At 35.2% G+C, this 15,349-nt stretch overlaps 1 long non-coding RNA gene across 1 annotated transcript in view; it reads right to left on the bottom strand.

The window, feature by feature from the left end:
• Positions 1–1,995: 1,995 nt before the first annotated feature.
• The window catches only part of LOC118883017, a 60,931-nt gene continuing 47,577 nt past the window's right edge, over positions 1,996–15,349 (bottom strand). The window contains exons 2-3 of the long non-coding RNA XR_005016910.1: positions 8,936–9,101; positions 1,996–2,073 (exon numbers count right to left, since the gene is read on the bottom strand). This is a non-coding gene — a long non-coding RNA (uncharacterized LOC118883017). The remainder of the gene's footprint in view (positions 2,074–8,935; positions 9,102–15,349) is intronic.

The following is a 15,349-nucleotide window of genomic DNA, read 5'->3' as shown; positions in this document are numbered from 1 at the left end:
TGAATGATTATGAAGTGTTTGGAACTCTAGTTGTTTAACTTTGCACCTGGAACAATATGGCCAAAAAAGAAAGACTTTTATGACACCAAATCTATGCTCTTACTTACCACCTTATATAGACTCATTAATAAAAAGGGGATTTTTAATATTTGACTTGGTAGGTCATTAGCACATATTAACTGAAGAATTTTATTTTCTAAGCAGAAAAAAAATAGCCAATATTTTCTTAATATTTATTATTATGGTTAATTTTATGTGTCAACTTGATTGTGCTAAGGGATGCTCAGATAGCTAGTAAAATATTATTTCTGCTTCTGTTTGTGAAGGTGTCTCCGGAAGAAATTAGCATTTGAATCAGGCATCATCCAATCCATTTAGGACCTGAATAGAACAAAAAGACAGATGAAGGGTGAGTTCTTTCTCTTTGCTTAAGCTCAGTCATCCATCTTCTTCTGTTCTTGGACATCAATGTTCCTAATTTTTGGACTTTTGAACTCAGATTTGGACTTACACCATCACTCTCCCCAATTCTCAGACTGAATTACATCACCAGTTTTCCTGATTCTTTAGCTTGCAGATGGCATATGGTGGACTTCTCAGCCTCCATAACCATGTAAGTCAATTTTATAATAAATCTCCTCTCATACATATCTCTATATATCTAATTGATTCTTTTTTCTGGAAAACCCTGACTCATAGAGCTCAAAGTCATTGAGCTATGAGAAAAATTTTTCTCAATTATTTTTCAAAGCCTTCTAATTATATTTTGATTCTTAAAAAATAGACCCCAAAATCTCCACTTCAACTCTTGTTGACCTTCCCATCTTGCCTTTCTCCTGTATTTCAGGAAACGGATTTCTGGGGAGTGTTAAGTGGCTCTGAGCGATGGGCAAGACATGAAAATAAGACTTGATTTCTTTCTTTCTTTTTCTTTCTTTTCTTTTCTTTTCTTTTCCTTCCTTTCTTTCTTTCTTTCTTTCTTTCTTTCTTTCTTTCTTTCTTTCTTTCTTTCTTTCTTTCTTTCTTTCTTTCTTTCTTCCTTCCTTCCTTTTCTCCCTTCCTCCCTTCCTTCCTTCCTTCCTCCCTTCCTTCCTTCCTTCCTCCCTTCCTTCCTTCCTTCCATTCTTTTGTTCTTTCTTTCTTGCATGGGGGGAATGCCTCTCACTCAAAGCATTGCACATAAAAACACATGCATACACACAATGTTCTCTATTTTTAGAGAACATACTCAATTATATATTTTGCTGTTATAACTAGGCCTCATAGAATTCACTGAAATAAATCATTACTTACCTACCATCTAATTAGGAGAATACTGCTGCTCTTAAAATCATAAGCATGGTTGATGAATGTCAGAGACAGTAGATGTGGGTACAAAAAAACACATCAGTCCACCTTTCCTCATTTCATTCTATACCAAAACTAACTACTTTCTTTAATTTAATTTTGCTCTAAACCAAGACTGGATTTTCCATTTTGAGTTCATGGTATTTCAGATAGACATTTGGAGATTAGGGCAAGGTTCAAGAAGATAATTGGGAGGAAAGGACTACCTTTTATAAAGCACACTCTCAGGCTGATCAATAAGTCAACATTTTCTCTCAGCATTTAACAGAATAAAAAATTGTTGTATTTCTTATTTTCAATCATTTCCTAGTAGGATTTGAAGTACACTGGGCTTCATGAATAATGATTTTGGAAATGGGCAAGTTTCCTTATTATTAAAGAAGGAAGAAACTTTGTCTCTCTTGTTTCTTGCTGCATCCTCATAACCTAGGAGAGAACTTGGATTATATTAAGTACAGGCATATCTTGGCAATAGTGAGGGTTCAGTTCCAGACCACTGCAATAAACTGAATATTGCAATAAAGCAAGTCACACAGTTTTTGTTTCCCAGTGCATATAAAAGTTATGTTTATACTATACTATAGTCAATAAGCATGCAAAAGCATTATGTCTTTAAAAACCATGTACATACCTTAATTAAAAAATAATGCTGTTGGAAAACTGGTGCCGATAGACTTGCTCCATGTAGGGTGTCCACAAACATTCAATTTGTAAAAAACACAACATCTGAAAAGCACAATAAAGCAAAGCACAATAAAATGAGGTATGCCTATACTTAATGCACGTTAATGATTGATTGACATTCTGACAATCAGTCTATGCAGGAATAAACTAAAGTCTTGGGAAGCTATGAGTAGGCAGGTTCTAGTTTTCTAGATGAATCATGGGAGTGTAATCTGAGCACTACCCTGTAGAAGATGCATATGCAATGTATCATTGCTTTTCTCTGCAATTGATAAAACTGGCATAAATAGAATTAGAATAGAACCTCTTTTTAACATATAATCAAATAATGAAACTAAACAATAATCATCAATGGGCATTGATATTACAAAAAAGTGAAACAACTAGGTAATATTTACCTCTTGATCGATGCACATAACACCGGTATGACATAGTGTACCAAAAAGAAAAGAAAGAAAGAAAAAAAAAAAGGACCTGAAACAAATAGACTGAGTCTATATATAAATCTAACTACCTAACAGTTTAGAGAAAGTGCAGGGGTGTATAAAATGATACCTCATAGCATGTAATTAGCAAAATTCAGAATGTGAGAACACTATAGGAAAAATGATCCAATATCTTTAATAAATTAATTAAAACAGAAAAAAGAGGGAACGAACATGTATGTTAAGCTGAGACTTAGCTAAATGCTGGTGCATGAACTTTCTTTGGACAAAATTGGAAAAATTTGAATGCTGGTAGCATATTTAATTGTATTAATTACTTATATTTTACTACTGTTTTTAAAGTATTATTGAAGTTATGTTATCTTAAAAAGTCATTTCCTTTAAATGTAAGCACATACATAATCAAAGAAAAACTGTGTAATTTGTAGAATTAACTTCAAAACAATCCAGTTTAGAAGCATAAAACAAGATTGTGGATTTTTTGATAGCTTGGTAATGACTACATGGGGGTTCATTGTCCTATTTGCTCTAGTTTTGTTTATGTTTGAAGTTTTTCCACTGGAAGACAAACATAATATTAGAACTATGATTGTCAGCATTATCTTCAGGGGCAAAAAGCTTATTAGGAGCCTAGCTGTATAACAAACCGTCATATATATATATATATATATATATATATATATACATATATACACACACACACACATACACACACACCTTCTGGGCTTCATGAATAACGATTTTGGAAATGGGCAAGTTTCTTTATTATTAAAATAAATAACTCCTCTGGCAATTTTAATGTGTTGCCAGAAAACTGAAATTAAATAAATCTAAACCTCCCCATCTAATATCTAGCTTACAGAAAATGTAAGGGGCAGGGGAACATGTTAAATAACACCCTGAGTATGCAATCAATAAAATCCACAATAAAGGAACTTTAGAGTACAATTGATGCAGTAGTATTTTTCAAAAACAACGTAATAAACAAAAGGTGGTGGTTGAGTAGAGACACATCAGTCAAATGCAATATGTAAATATTGTTTAATCAATTCACATGCTATTCTCATCTCTGTGGGGAAAACACAAAAGGAAGAAAACATTGGAGACTATTTTTTTCATTCTGATTACAATCATTCTAACCCTTAATTACCTTGTTTTTCCCCCAACAGAGACATATTTATAATCAATTCTTTATCTACTGAGCATTATCTGACTTTCAGTAAGCCACATAATCCTAGATAAGCCACATAACACTTACCACAACCTAATTTTTGTAGGAGGTATTCCTGCAGGGGGAGTCATATGCAATATTTTAGTAATAAACAGCCTTGCTCATTGTCCAGGAGAACACAAGCATTTTTTTTCGCAACGTCCCAAGGCTTTTGAGAAATGCCCTACAAGTAGTAGGTGCTTAATGAATGTTCGCTGAATAACTACATAAATTGAAAAATAAATGAAGCTTCTCATCATTAGTAAGCATAAAACTTCTATAAGTTTAGCAGCAAGATCAGTCTTTTTTAGGAAGTGAAGTGGTGGTCTAATAACTGATATGAGGAGAATTAAGTGCACAAATTAAATATTGCCACATAACAAACAACTCAAAACTTAATAGCTTGAAACAACAATAATAAACATGGCTCAGGAGTCTACAGCTCACTTGAGTTTGCTTACATAACCAGAGTTTACAACTTCACTAAATTTAAAAGTGATACACAATTGTTTGGTGGGTGGGGTAGAGTTGCTTTACAATGTTGTGTTAGTTTCTGCTGTACAACTAAGTGAATCAGCTATAGGTATACATATATCCTCTCCCTCTTGGACCTCCCTCCCACCCCCTCTCCCATCCCATCCATCTAGGTCACCACAGAACACTGAGCTGAGCTTCCTGTGCTATACAGCAGGTTCCCACTAGCTGTTTTACACATGGTAGTGTATATATGTCAATCCCAATCTCCCAATTCATCCCACCCCCCACTTCTGCACCCCATGTCCACATGTCTGTTCTCTATGTCTGCGTCTCTATTCCTGCCCTGCAAATAGGTTCATCTGTACCATTTTTCTAGATTCCACATATATGCGTTAATATATGATATTTGTTTTTCTTTTTCTGACTTACTTCACTCTGTATGACAGACTCTAGGTCCATCTACGTCTCTACAAATGATCCAATTTCGTTCCTTTTCGTGGCTGAGTAATATTCCATTGTATATATGTACCACATCTTCTTTATCCATTCATCTGTCGATGGACACTTATGAAGTGTCCATGTCCTGGCTATTGTAAATAGTGCTGCAATGAATATTGGGGTGCATGTGTCTTCACAAATTTTTATCTAATATACCATTCATGTTTCAATTTTGTCACTTGGCTCAATGTGTTTCATTGTATTTGTTTTCCTCCAGTATGTGATGTTGGAATAGGTCATTGAAAGGATGTGACCATCAGTTGTCCCATGAGCTGGACCTGGGCAATCAAAGCCTCCTCACCCCCTCCCCTCTCCTTGGAGTGTATGTTCTACCAATAGTGGGAGCCGTTTCAAGGATGCAGCCTTGAGAGAGCACTGTGTTGTTGAGATCATCTGGATGGTATATGTGACTGAATCCAGTTAAGGCCTCTGTATAAACTTTTAAGATTCTGGCAGGCAGGTGTAGTGATCTACTCGTCTTATGGCCACCCAAGACAAGCCTCATATATAAGTTCTCTTGCTTGTTAAACCTGCCACCTATCAATCTTGAGGGGTCTGCCTCTTTCTTCAGTCTCTTTTTGCTGTTTGTGTTCAGGGGTCAGGACCAACACGCAAGGCCCTGCATGTAAGTGTCATGTCTTCATCTATTTTGATTGTTAAAGTTTCACACAGCCTTTTTTGCTCCTACAATATTGATATAGTTAAAGAATACATTCTATTTTGGGTCTGTCTAAAGCTTTCTCAGTACTAGAATCAGATGCATTTCTCGCCTGAATACCTTATAAGAATTATCTTGTCTTTGTTAGAATATCATACCTGGAGGTGTCCATCTATGCTTCATTGATGATTTAATTATTGATTGCCTGTTTGATTTCTCAACTTTGTAGCTACTATTTTTTTTCCCCTTGCAACTTATTAGTGATCTGTAGAGTGACATTTTAAGATCATGTAAGATATATTATTTTATCTTCTTAGCCTATTGCTTTTTTATTATTATGTAATATTATTTCTCATTATTTTCAATTTTTCCTTGAGCTCTATTTTTATCCTAAAATATTTTTGCTACATCAGATTTTATGAATCAATTATTGATGAATACTTATTGATTTTTTTGATGAAATGATCGATTTCCTATTATGTCCACCTTAGATATTTTCTTCATTTTGAAAATTTCGTTTTATATTTCTCTCTTGCAAACGAACTATAAGGCAAATTTTCTTTGTCCAACTAGTGATTGAAAAATTACACTAGTTGGGATTCCTTATATCTTTAGAATTCTTACCATATTTATAATTTTTGCTTTCTGTTTACCCACCCCTTTTACCTTTTTCTTCTTTCCTGACTTTTCTTCAATTTTCTTTTCCATATATTCTTCCCTTCTACTTTCTACATTTCTCATTATAAACTGTAAAATATGTTACTGCATGGTTATTCTTTAAAATCCTACATACCTAGCCATAAATACTTATTATGATGTGAAAAATAATTCACTACTTTTGTCATCTTCAGAAACACAATCTAGATGTTATCAAGCTTTAACTATCAGGGAAACACTTATTTATTTATTTTTTTTAAGAATACTCTTTTTTTTTTTTTTTTTTAATTTTATTTATTTATTTATTTTTGGCTGTGTTGGGTCTTCGTTTCTGTGCGAGGGCTTTCTCTAGTTGCAGCAAGCAGGGTCCACTCTTCATCGCGGTGCACGGGCCTCTCACTATCATGGCCTCTCTTGTTGCGGAGCACAGGCTCCAGATTTGCAGGCTCAGCAACTGTGGCTCACGGGCCTAGCTGCTCCACGGCATGGGGGATCCTCCCAGACCAGGGCTCGAACCCGTGTCCCCTGCATTGGCAGGCAGATTCTCAACCACTGCGCCACCAGGGAAGCCCCAGGGAAAAACTTTTATGCTCACTTCTATCTTCTATCTTCTATTGTTTTACTACATCATTAGTTTTAACTTAAAAGAAGTTTCTTAACACTAAATATGTTCACGTTTCTTGGAATTTTAGTGTTCAAGCTTCACTTTAACTGCATTTTTTTTTCTTTTGGTCTATTGCTTCTTTCCTTTCCTCTAATCTTTCCTCTTTCCCCCCCTTCCCTTTGTTAAGTTTCTTCCATTCTCTCTAACAGACCTTAGTTCAGAACCCAGTCTCTTAAAGGCATTTTAAAAAATGATGCCCTTGGATGATGTGAAGATACTGTAGATTCATTCACAAGTCTAGTTGGTAACTTGGCTTAGTTCTGTTCACAACGCTACATCTTTATATTCCAGAGACGCCTGGTTATAGCTTAAAACAGAGATTTGGTTTCAGGATCCTTCTGGGAATTACAATGTTTAACTTCACTTTCTGGATTTACCTAGTGAGCCAGGCTTGCCTCGCCATCCAAGAGAATACCCTTAACTATTGTTACCTGGTAGAAGCCCAATTCCCAGCTGCCACTGGCTGCCTCCAGACCCTGAGCCCACAAGATCAATGGTTTCACCTCTAATTATTTCTTGTCACTTTTATATATGTTTAATTTCTGTCTTTGTTTGGATCCAGCTATGTCATTTTCATATTATAATAACCCACCATTATAATTGCTAGTTATACTGACCTTATCCTTTGAGTTTCTCTGTTCTTTTTAGATCTTGGCTACTTTATTATCTCCTGGGCCTTGGTTTGTAACCATTGTTTGTAACACCACAGATACACTTTGTGGCCCTCAAATTAGCCTCTTAAAGCCAACACATTCTTCTTGGTTTTAGTGAACAGAAAGAATTTGTTGATTCTATAATTCTGGCCCCTTGAATGGCAGGAGTCCTTTGACAGGTAGAAATCAGAGCTATCAATTCTCTTATTTTAGTTGAAGTTTCTTTAATTAGCAATAGGTTATATTATTCTTATGAATTGCATATTCCCTAAAGTCTTTGAAAAGGGAAATAAAAGTCTTTTGTATGTAAAAGTGTTATCAAATTATAATTTTTTTCTTCCAGAATGATTGAACTGAAATTTTCTAAGTGTGAGCATAATGGCCAATTATTCTGAGCAATTATCTTTTATTTTGTTTCTTCTCCAGAGTCTACATCATAGTGTGGCTAGAATCATCATTTGCTTCATTTATTTGTTTCTTATTTTGTGGCAAACTGGTTCTATTTCTCTTTTTTTCCCCCCAGTTTGCTAATGCCCTAATATTTAAATGTTTGTTAATAGTTTAAGATTTTCTTGATTAAATAGTTTTAATCAAAACTATTTTAATCAAAACTATTTTCTTGATTAAATAGTTTTAAATTTTTATTTAATTTTTTTTGGTCATATGTTATGGTACTTCTTATCCATTATTGCTGTTAAAATGCAGGTTTCATTAGGTTAATGAAAGAATCTACTGACATTCAGGATCCCATGTCTGTGGACTAGTTGGTTAAATTACCTAAGTAAAACATAGGTGAGATAATAATTTTAGAGAAATTAGACACAGAATGGGAGAGTTTGGATTAAGAGCTTTAATAAATTTCTCTCCTCTTAGGGTGCAGTTGCGGGATTAAAGGGAATTTCATAGAGCTGGGATTTGTTAGAAAGTTACTGAATGCTAAAAGAAAGATGATAAAAAGGGGAAAGGCAAGGGTTCAGGTTCATCTGGGCAAGATGAATAGGTAGATAATTTCCTTCAATGTTTTGCCAGAGTTTGCCTAGTTGAGTTTACAATTTTATATGGCTTTGGGTCTTATTTACGATGTTCTGAGTGGATTTTTATAAAAATGGAAATAGTTGCTCATACTTTGCATAATATTTGAAGTTTTCAGTGTAACAGTGACAATAACATACTAGCTCACAGTCATTGAGCATTTACTATATGCAATGCCCTGTGCTCAGCATTTGCAATATATACCTACCCCATGAAGTAGCTGCTCTGAGCAAAACAGCTAGTAAGCGGCAGGGCCAGGAGTCAATTCTAGGTCTGTGAACAAGAAATGTTTCCTCATTCTCTCATGCCCTTTCTATAAGTACTTTACACATTTATGATGATGTACCCTGTAGCCTTTCTGAACTCTGTAAATTTACTCATCCAGACACAGCAGTTTGAATCTTAGTTGGATGCCTGAGAATGTGAAATTGATAGTTGGTGGCACTGGTGCCGGGAGAACATGTAGCTTTAGAGCTAGAAAAGCTACTTTCTATCATATAATTGGAAAGCCAAAAAGAGTGACTGACCCTTGAGAAGGAGGTGTTATTCATCACACTATCCTAGATAAGTATCCCTTATCATGGTAGTAAATAATCCAGGTAGGCTTACCTTAAACCTTGGAAGGATTCCTGTCTCCAGGGAAAGAGATGTTGCCAGAGCGGCTGCAGCAGAGTGTGTCAGAAAGGAAGAGCCAGCCCGCAGAGATGAGTCCAACACCAGACGGGGCTGCCCAGAGAACTGGATCTGCATCTGACTGACAGATGGCAGTCAAAGCCTGACAAAGAAGAAATAAATATCAACGTGGCTGATTTGAGACACCAGGCGTTTAGACCCTGGGGAAATCCTATCAGCACATCTCTGAGGAATGCTTTACTAGTTTAGATATTTAACAAGAACACAGAGGTTTTCATTGAGATGAGGATGATGCATAGAAAATGTACCCTGGAGCCCATCTCTAAGATTTGTCTCAGTTAAGCCCAGTTCAGTTGCCTTTTACAGTGACCACAGAGGGAGGATTGTGATTAAAAAACCAAAGGGGTATTTTATAAAACTCTCTATAAGATATCTGGGTATAAACAGCCATCATGTAATAATTTTTAAAAAACCAACACTGATTATTAATATTATTCTACTAACATAAGAGCACCAAACAAGAAAATGAAGAAACTCTGCCAAGGACACTATGCTGTTTTGACATCTTGTGAGATCTATTGTCTCAAAATTGTAGGGCGCCATTCCTATCAAGCCCATAAATGTTTTATTTTGCTTACAGAAGATGGAGAATATTTTAAAAATATTTTAACTATGAAATAGAGAACATATACAGGAAAGTACATAAAACAAATTTACATTTTAACAAATAGACATAATAGCCAAGAAATATAACACTTCCAACATTCCATAAGACCACAGTAAGTACACTTTCCCCACATAGGGTAACTACTACCTTAAATTTGCTTTCCTTGTAGTTTTAGTGACTATGTATGCCCTCAAAAATATATAGTTTAGTTTTGCTTTTTAAATACTTTATGTGAAGGTAATATATATTTAAATGGGATATCTTTTTTTATACCTTTTTTCTTTCCCGCAACAGTGCTTATAGGATTTGAGAAAGACATATTCATGTAATTAATATAATTTGTTATTTACCAGGTTACTGTACTGAAGCTTCAAATCAAAGTGTAGGGTGGAAAAATCAAGGTATCAACTAAGGTACAAATTTATGGAAAGATTTTTTCTGGGGCAATGGGGGACTCTGTATTACACATCTCTCAATCTTACAAGCTATGGTAATTGCCATTACAAAGTTTAACATGCTAGAATAATTTATATTTGTGAATGTATGGTTGGATGGTTGTCTCCCAAATGGCAATATGTAATGGACTTTCAGTCCCAAGATTGGAGTCAATTTTTTTTAGATCCCAAAGAAGATTCTTTATTTTTACCTCCTCCTTTCTGCTATTCAATTAGTATGTGTACTTCTGGGTACCTTCAAAAACAAACAAACAAAAAAAAGCAAACAAAACAAAACTTGCTTGAATAAGATACCAAGTGATTTGGATAGAGTTACCCTACATCAGATATCAGATTCATCAAGAGTAGCTACTAAAATATACATTAAAAAAAATGTATAAGAAAAAAAAATGTTGTATATGTGAAGCTTGCATATACAACCTGAGTTTCTCTTGACCACTCCAACTTATGAATAGTAAGGATTCACAGTTTTAGTAATAATTTAATTCATCTAACATTCACCTGTACTTTTAATGCAATATTTTAGTCCACCTTAGGGTCACCTCCAGGTATTTCTGGGAAGTATACTCAAGTATTTCTTGAGGGGTCTGACATCCTGTCTTCCTGCTAAGCAATAGTGCTGTGCCATTGTCTCCTGCCCAACATTCACAGATCGCTGCTTTGTTCATTGGACAGCAATATCATCTTACAGAGATGAGGAAGCATTTTCCTTAGGATGGTAAACTCTTTGGTGTTCTGTTGCAAAGTGAATCCTAGCATTCCTTTTGTTTTACTTAGTGTTAGTTCATAACCATCCTCATCACCCTCCTCCTCATCATTTTATGCTTATTTACCCTAAAGCTGCTGTACAGAATTTTTAGTGAACAAGGTTTTTAAATTTTTATCTACAGATTTATTGTGGTTTGTAGGCCTAAGATACGAAGCAATGAGGGGCTGATCTATTCTGGAAGACAAATATTAGTGACAAAGACAAAGATGTGCTCAAAATTGACCCTTTTCTCTGAAGACTAAGACTTTCTTATTCAGTCAGATAAGATGAGGTCTTTCCTGAGACTTAGTACAAACTCAGAAGACTCTTTAGTCTTCATGCCACATACCAGTCTGAGAAATGCTCTAGAGATTTCTTAATCCAATGGGTGCAGGATTAGCTCAAGTGGGATGCAAACTGTGCAGACATTTGCTATGTTGTTTTTTTTTTAATTTTTATTGGAGTATAGTTGATTTACAATGTTGTGTTAGTTTCAGGTGCACAGCAAAGTGAATCAGCCATAGATATATACATATCCACTCTTTTTTAGATTCTTTTCCCATATAGGTCATAACAGAGTATTAAGTAGAGTTCCCTGTGCTATACAGTAGGTCCTTATTAGTTATCTATTTTATATGTAGTAGTGTGTTCTATGGTTTTAACTGAGTCCACCATTGAGAGGTTGGAGATATGCTACAGTATATGTTTCCATGGCTACCAGCAAGCTCTTTCACTTATTTGCCTTTCTGTTTGTGAGAGTTCAGTTCTAACTTTATTAAAATAGGGTAAAAAATAAGGTAAGAAGTAGACTAAGGGATAGGTGACTCTGGCCAAACACATAGTTGAAGAGGCCAAGTAGTCAATATGAATAAAACACATACTGTGTTCACAATAATACTGATCCAATAATATTTTCACTAGAAATTCTGCTATATTATTCTAGTACACATTTTGCTACTACAAATACATGTTGGGGAAGTATGGTGCAATGGAAGTGAAACTTGGTTTTGAGTCCTATCTCTGCCATTGCCTTCCTGTATCACCATGTGCTGCCCATTTCTCCTTTCCTGGCCTAAGTTCTTAACTATCAAAAAAATGAAAGTTTGAGGTAAGTGATAGTTTGAGGTCTATATAGTCGTCACAGTCTATGAAACCCACCATTTCGCATGCTGAACCAATCTACTGAAAATTATACTTAGATCTGTCAGTGAAAGTAGAATACAGAATTTTTTGCCTTTTAATGACCATTTAAAATACTTGGTCCACACAAGAGAAAGTAAGTTTTTCACAGAAAAGTTAAGCTTTTGGAAAATCACATGGTATATACTGAAGAACATTAGACATTTATACACTGTATTTTCTTGCATTGATACGACCAACATTTCTTTATACTATAAAATTTACAGTACTAATATAGAAGACCAAAAGTGCCTCTTTCAAATCAGATACAAAGCTGAAGTTCATATCAAAGAGTTTGCTTTTCTTACGCATTTTTTAAGCCAACAATACTGTATTGACATTGAGGAATCATGAAAGATGAAGAAAACGATGAGGGTAGAGTAGCATTCTTCATCTTATTGCTAATAAACAGCCAATTGTTTATTAAAACTCCCTTTGACTTTAATCTGGAATAAGTGGATTTTAAATATGATTCATCCAGACACAGCTTTTACTGGGTTGGCCAAAAAGTTTGTGTTTTTCCATAACAACTTACAGAAAAACCAAAACGAACTTTTTGGCCAACCCCCGGTCGACTCATAACTGTTGTCTTGGAATTAATATGTCAGCAGTGCTAAATGTGTTTTTCTAATGCTCAGAGGTCCTTAGGAGCTGACTGCTAGAATATTAAGCATTTTAAGTTATTTAATTCAATCCCTTGGTCTGATTCCTCCTGCTCTGGTAAGATAAGTACCTGACCTAGGTGACGTAAAACAGTTTATTGCTGAATTCCTGAACTACGGAATTCCCTAGAAGAATCCAGGAAAGCAGTGATGATTTTAAATTAACAATGATGATTTTAAATTAACCTCGAGACAGCTGAATTTAATAAAATGAAATGGCATAATTACTAGCCAAATGAAAACATGTTTTATATGCTCTGAAATCATTAAAGATAGTTGTGATTTTAAAAGAAAGTCACAAATACAGGTACATGTGGAGAGAATAAGCTTTTTATTGGGTCCTTAAAATAATTTATCATCTGATACATAGGTATATTGAGAAAGAAAAATATTTGTTTCACACCTCCTTAAAAATGTATTTCTGAATTTAGGGTAATAAATCTTTTGCATATTAAGTCATTGTAATTCCACATTTCTCTGCAATGTTCTCCATGAACTCAAAAAACCATGCTAAGGTAAGAATTTTTTTGCAAGTTTTTTGTTCTGAATTTCAAAATTTAAGATTTGGGAGAGAGTTTAGTGATCACTGAAAAAAGATTGTTGTCAATAAAAGAGTAATTTGTATTTTAAGCCATAATCACATAAGAGCTTCTGCTACTGCTGAGAGCTATTGATTGCAGCCTGAAGGGTTCACTCTTTGTTTTTTTAAGGTCTTACAACCATTGCTTTCTGTTGTTAATGAGGCTGAGTTCCATTCTGTGACCCATGCACAGCTCTCACTGATGTGGATGATTGAAAGCTGTTTCCTTCATGAAACTCCCTTGGGTTCCCTGACCTGCACTATGTAATCACTAGGGAATCATACCATACAGAGAAACTTCAGTTCTTTTTGAGGATTGTTACTGCATAAGGTGTATTTAATTAATTGCAATTACTGTTAAATTTAACCTGATATATGAAAAGGGTCATTTGTAGTATCAATACCATATATTCTAAGCAAAGGCATGCTAGTGCCTTTAGAGAGATGCTAGTGTGCAATTGTATCGGTCAAGAAGACTAGGTTATGCTGCAGTTATAAATAATCCTTACATCTTGAGGGCTAAGTAAAAACAAGTGTTAATTTCTTGCTCACACTGAATGTCCATCATTGGCTGGCTGGAGGGCATCCTCTCTGTTTTCTTCATTTTGAGAAGAAGGCTAATGAAATAATCAACATCTGAAATGTCACAGGTTGTGTGAATGAAAAATATTGCCTGCCATATCAGTAAACAAAGGCTGTTGCAGCCATCCAGCCATCACATTACAGCCTCCCAGTGGCCGGTGAGCCCTGAGGGAACTCAGGATGGAAACAAATGGCCACTGCTCCAGTCACCCCACCCCCTACCCTGTACAGTGCAGCCTGAGGAGACTCATGATGAGAAAACAGAGGACACTGGCCCCAGATATCTGAGGTGCATATCAAAGGAATGATTTCAGTGAGCCCAGACTCTTGCATCTTCTCATACATAGAAAAGCACTAAATTCCTTAACTTGAGATATCTGGTTTTCTTTAATTAACAGTAATCTTTTGATGTTCCAGCAACTTGGTCTTTTGTTGCAAAACCTCCTATGTATCCTGGCTCCACCTTTGCCTCTTCGGATCAACCTCTTGGAATTATCTGACATGCTGTATCCCAGGCTTAAGTCCTCAGTTTTGTCAGCCAAATAAAACATAACTCTCAACTTTTAGGTTGTGCATTTTTTTCAGTTGACAGTTGCCAAGATAGAGAAAAAGAAAACATGAACTTGTGTCCTGGCTCTTAAAACTTCCATCCAGAAGTGACATAAGACTCTGCTCACATTTTATTGGCCAAATAAAATTATATGGCCATATTTGCCTTGAATGAGGGCAATGAAAATATTTGTTCATAAATATTTTGCAATGACTAAGTTATGTGCATATTAGTGTACTATTTAGGAATGTTTTTTCTGAGGATTAGTGACTGTGGGTAGAAATTTACATGCCTTAATTTTATGGAAGGATTACTCAGGATTTATCCAAGGCAGTGTATAAGTGCACACTATAATAAGCTTTGTTAAAACAGAATCTGGAACCTCTGATGATTACTAGAAATGCCCATTTTAGGCACCAAAATCTTCATTATAGTTGCCCTTTGAGTTATTCTGGTTTTGATATCTATTTTTAAAATGTTTGGAGGGATTATTTAATTTGGGATTTTAATGATACGAAAGTATTCACTGTTAATTGTTGAACACAGAGCCTATAAAGAGAATCTTGAACAGTTTACTGAACCAGTTAATATTAATAGATATGTGCATCAAGCTAAAACTGATGAGCCGTCTCCTCCTGTTTCCATTTCAAATCCTAGCAAAAACCTTGATGAGGAATGGCTAGAGCCCCTCAATCTCTTCATTATCCTAATTTTACTTTCAGGCTATCTCTTCCTTTATGCAGTTTTAGCTATACATATTGCATTATTTGCATGTTATCAAGGCTTTCAGTGTTAATTCTGAAAATTCCTAGTATCTCCAGCTGCGTCAGACTTGACTAGAGACCTAAGCAACACCACTTTATGACTTGCATACTTCTGCTCACTGAAAATAATTTAAAGTTTTCTTTTGTCCAATACACTCTGAGAAATGCCTGCTGGTGCCTTCTCTCTATTTGATTTGCTTTCC

This window comes from Balaenoptera musculus, chromosome 16, assembly GCF_009873245.2.
Source record: "Balaenoptera musculus isolate JJ_BM4_2016_0621 chromosome 16, mBalMus1.pri.v3, whole genome shotgun sequence".
Lineage (NCBI taxonomy): Eukaryota > Metazoa > Chordata > Mammalia > Artiodactyla > Balaenopteridae > Balaenoptera > Balaenoptera musculus.
Note: the sequence above shows the minus strand (reverse complement) of the source record. Positions and strands in the feature narration are given on the sequence as shown.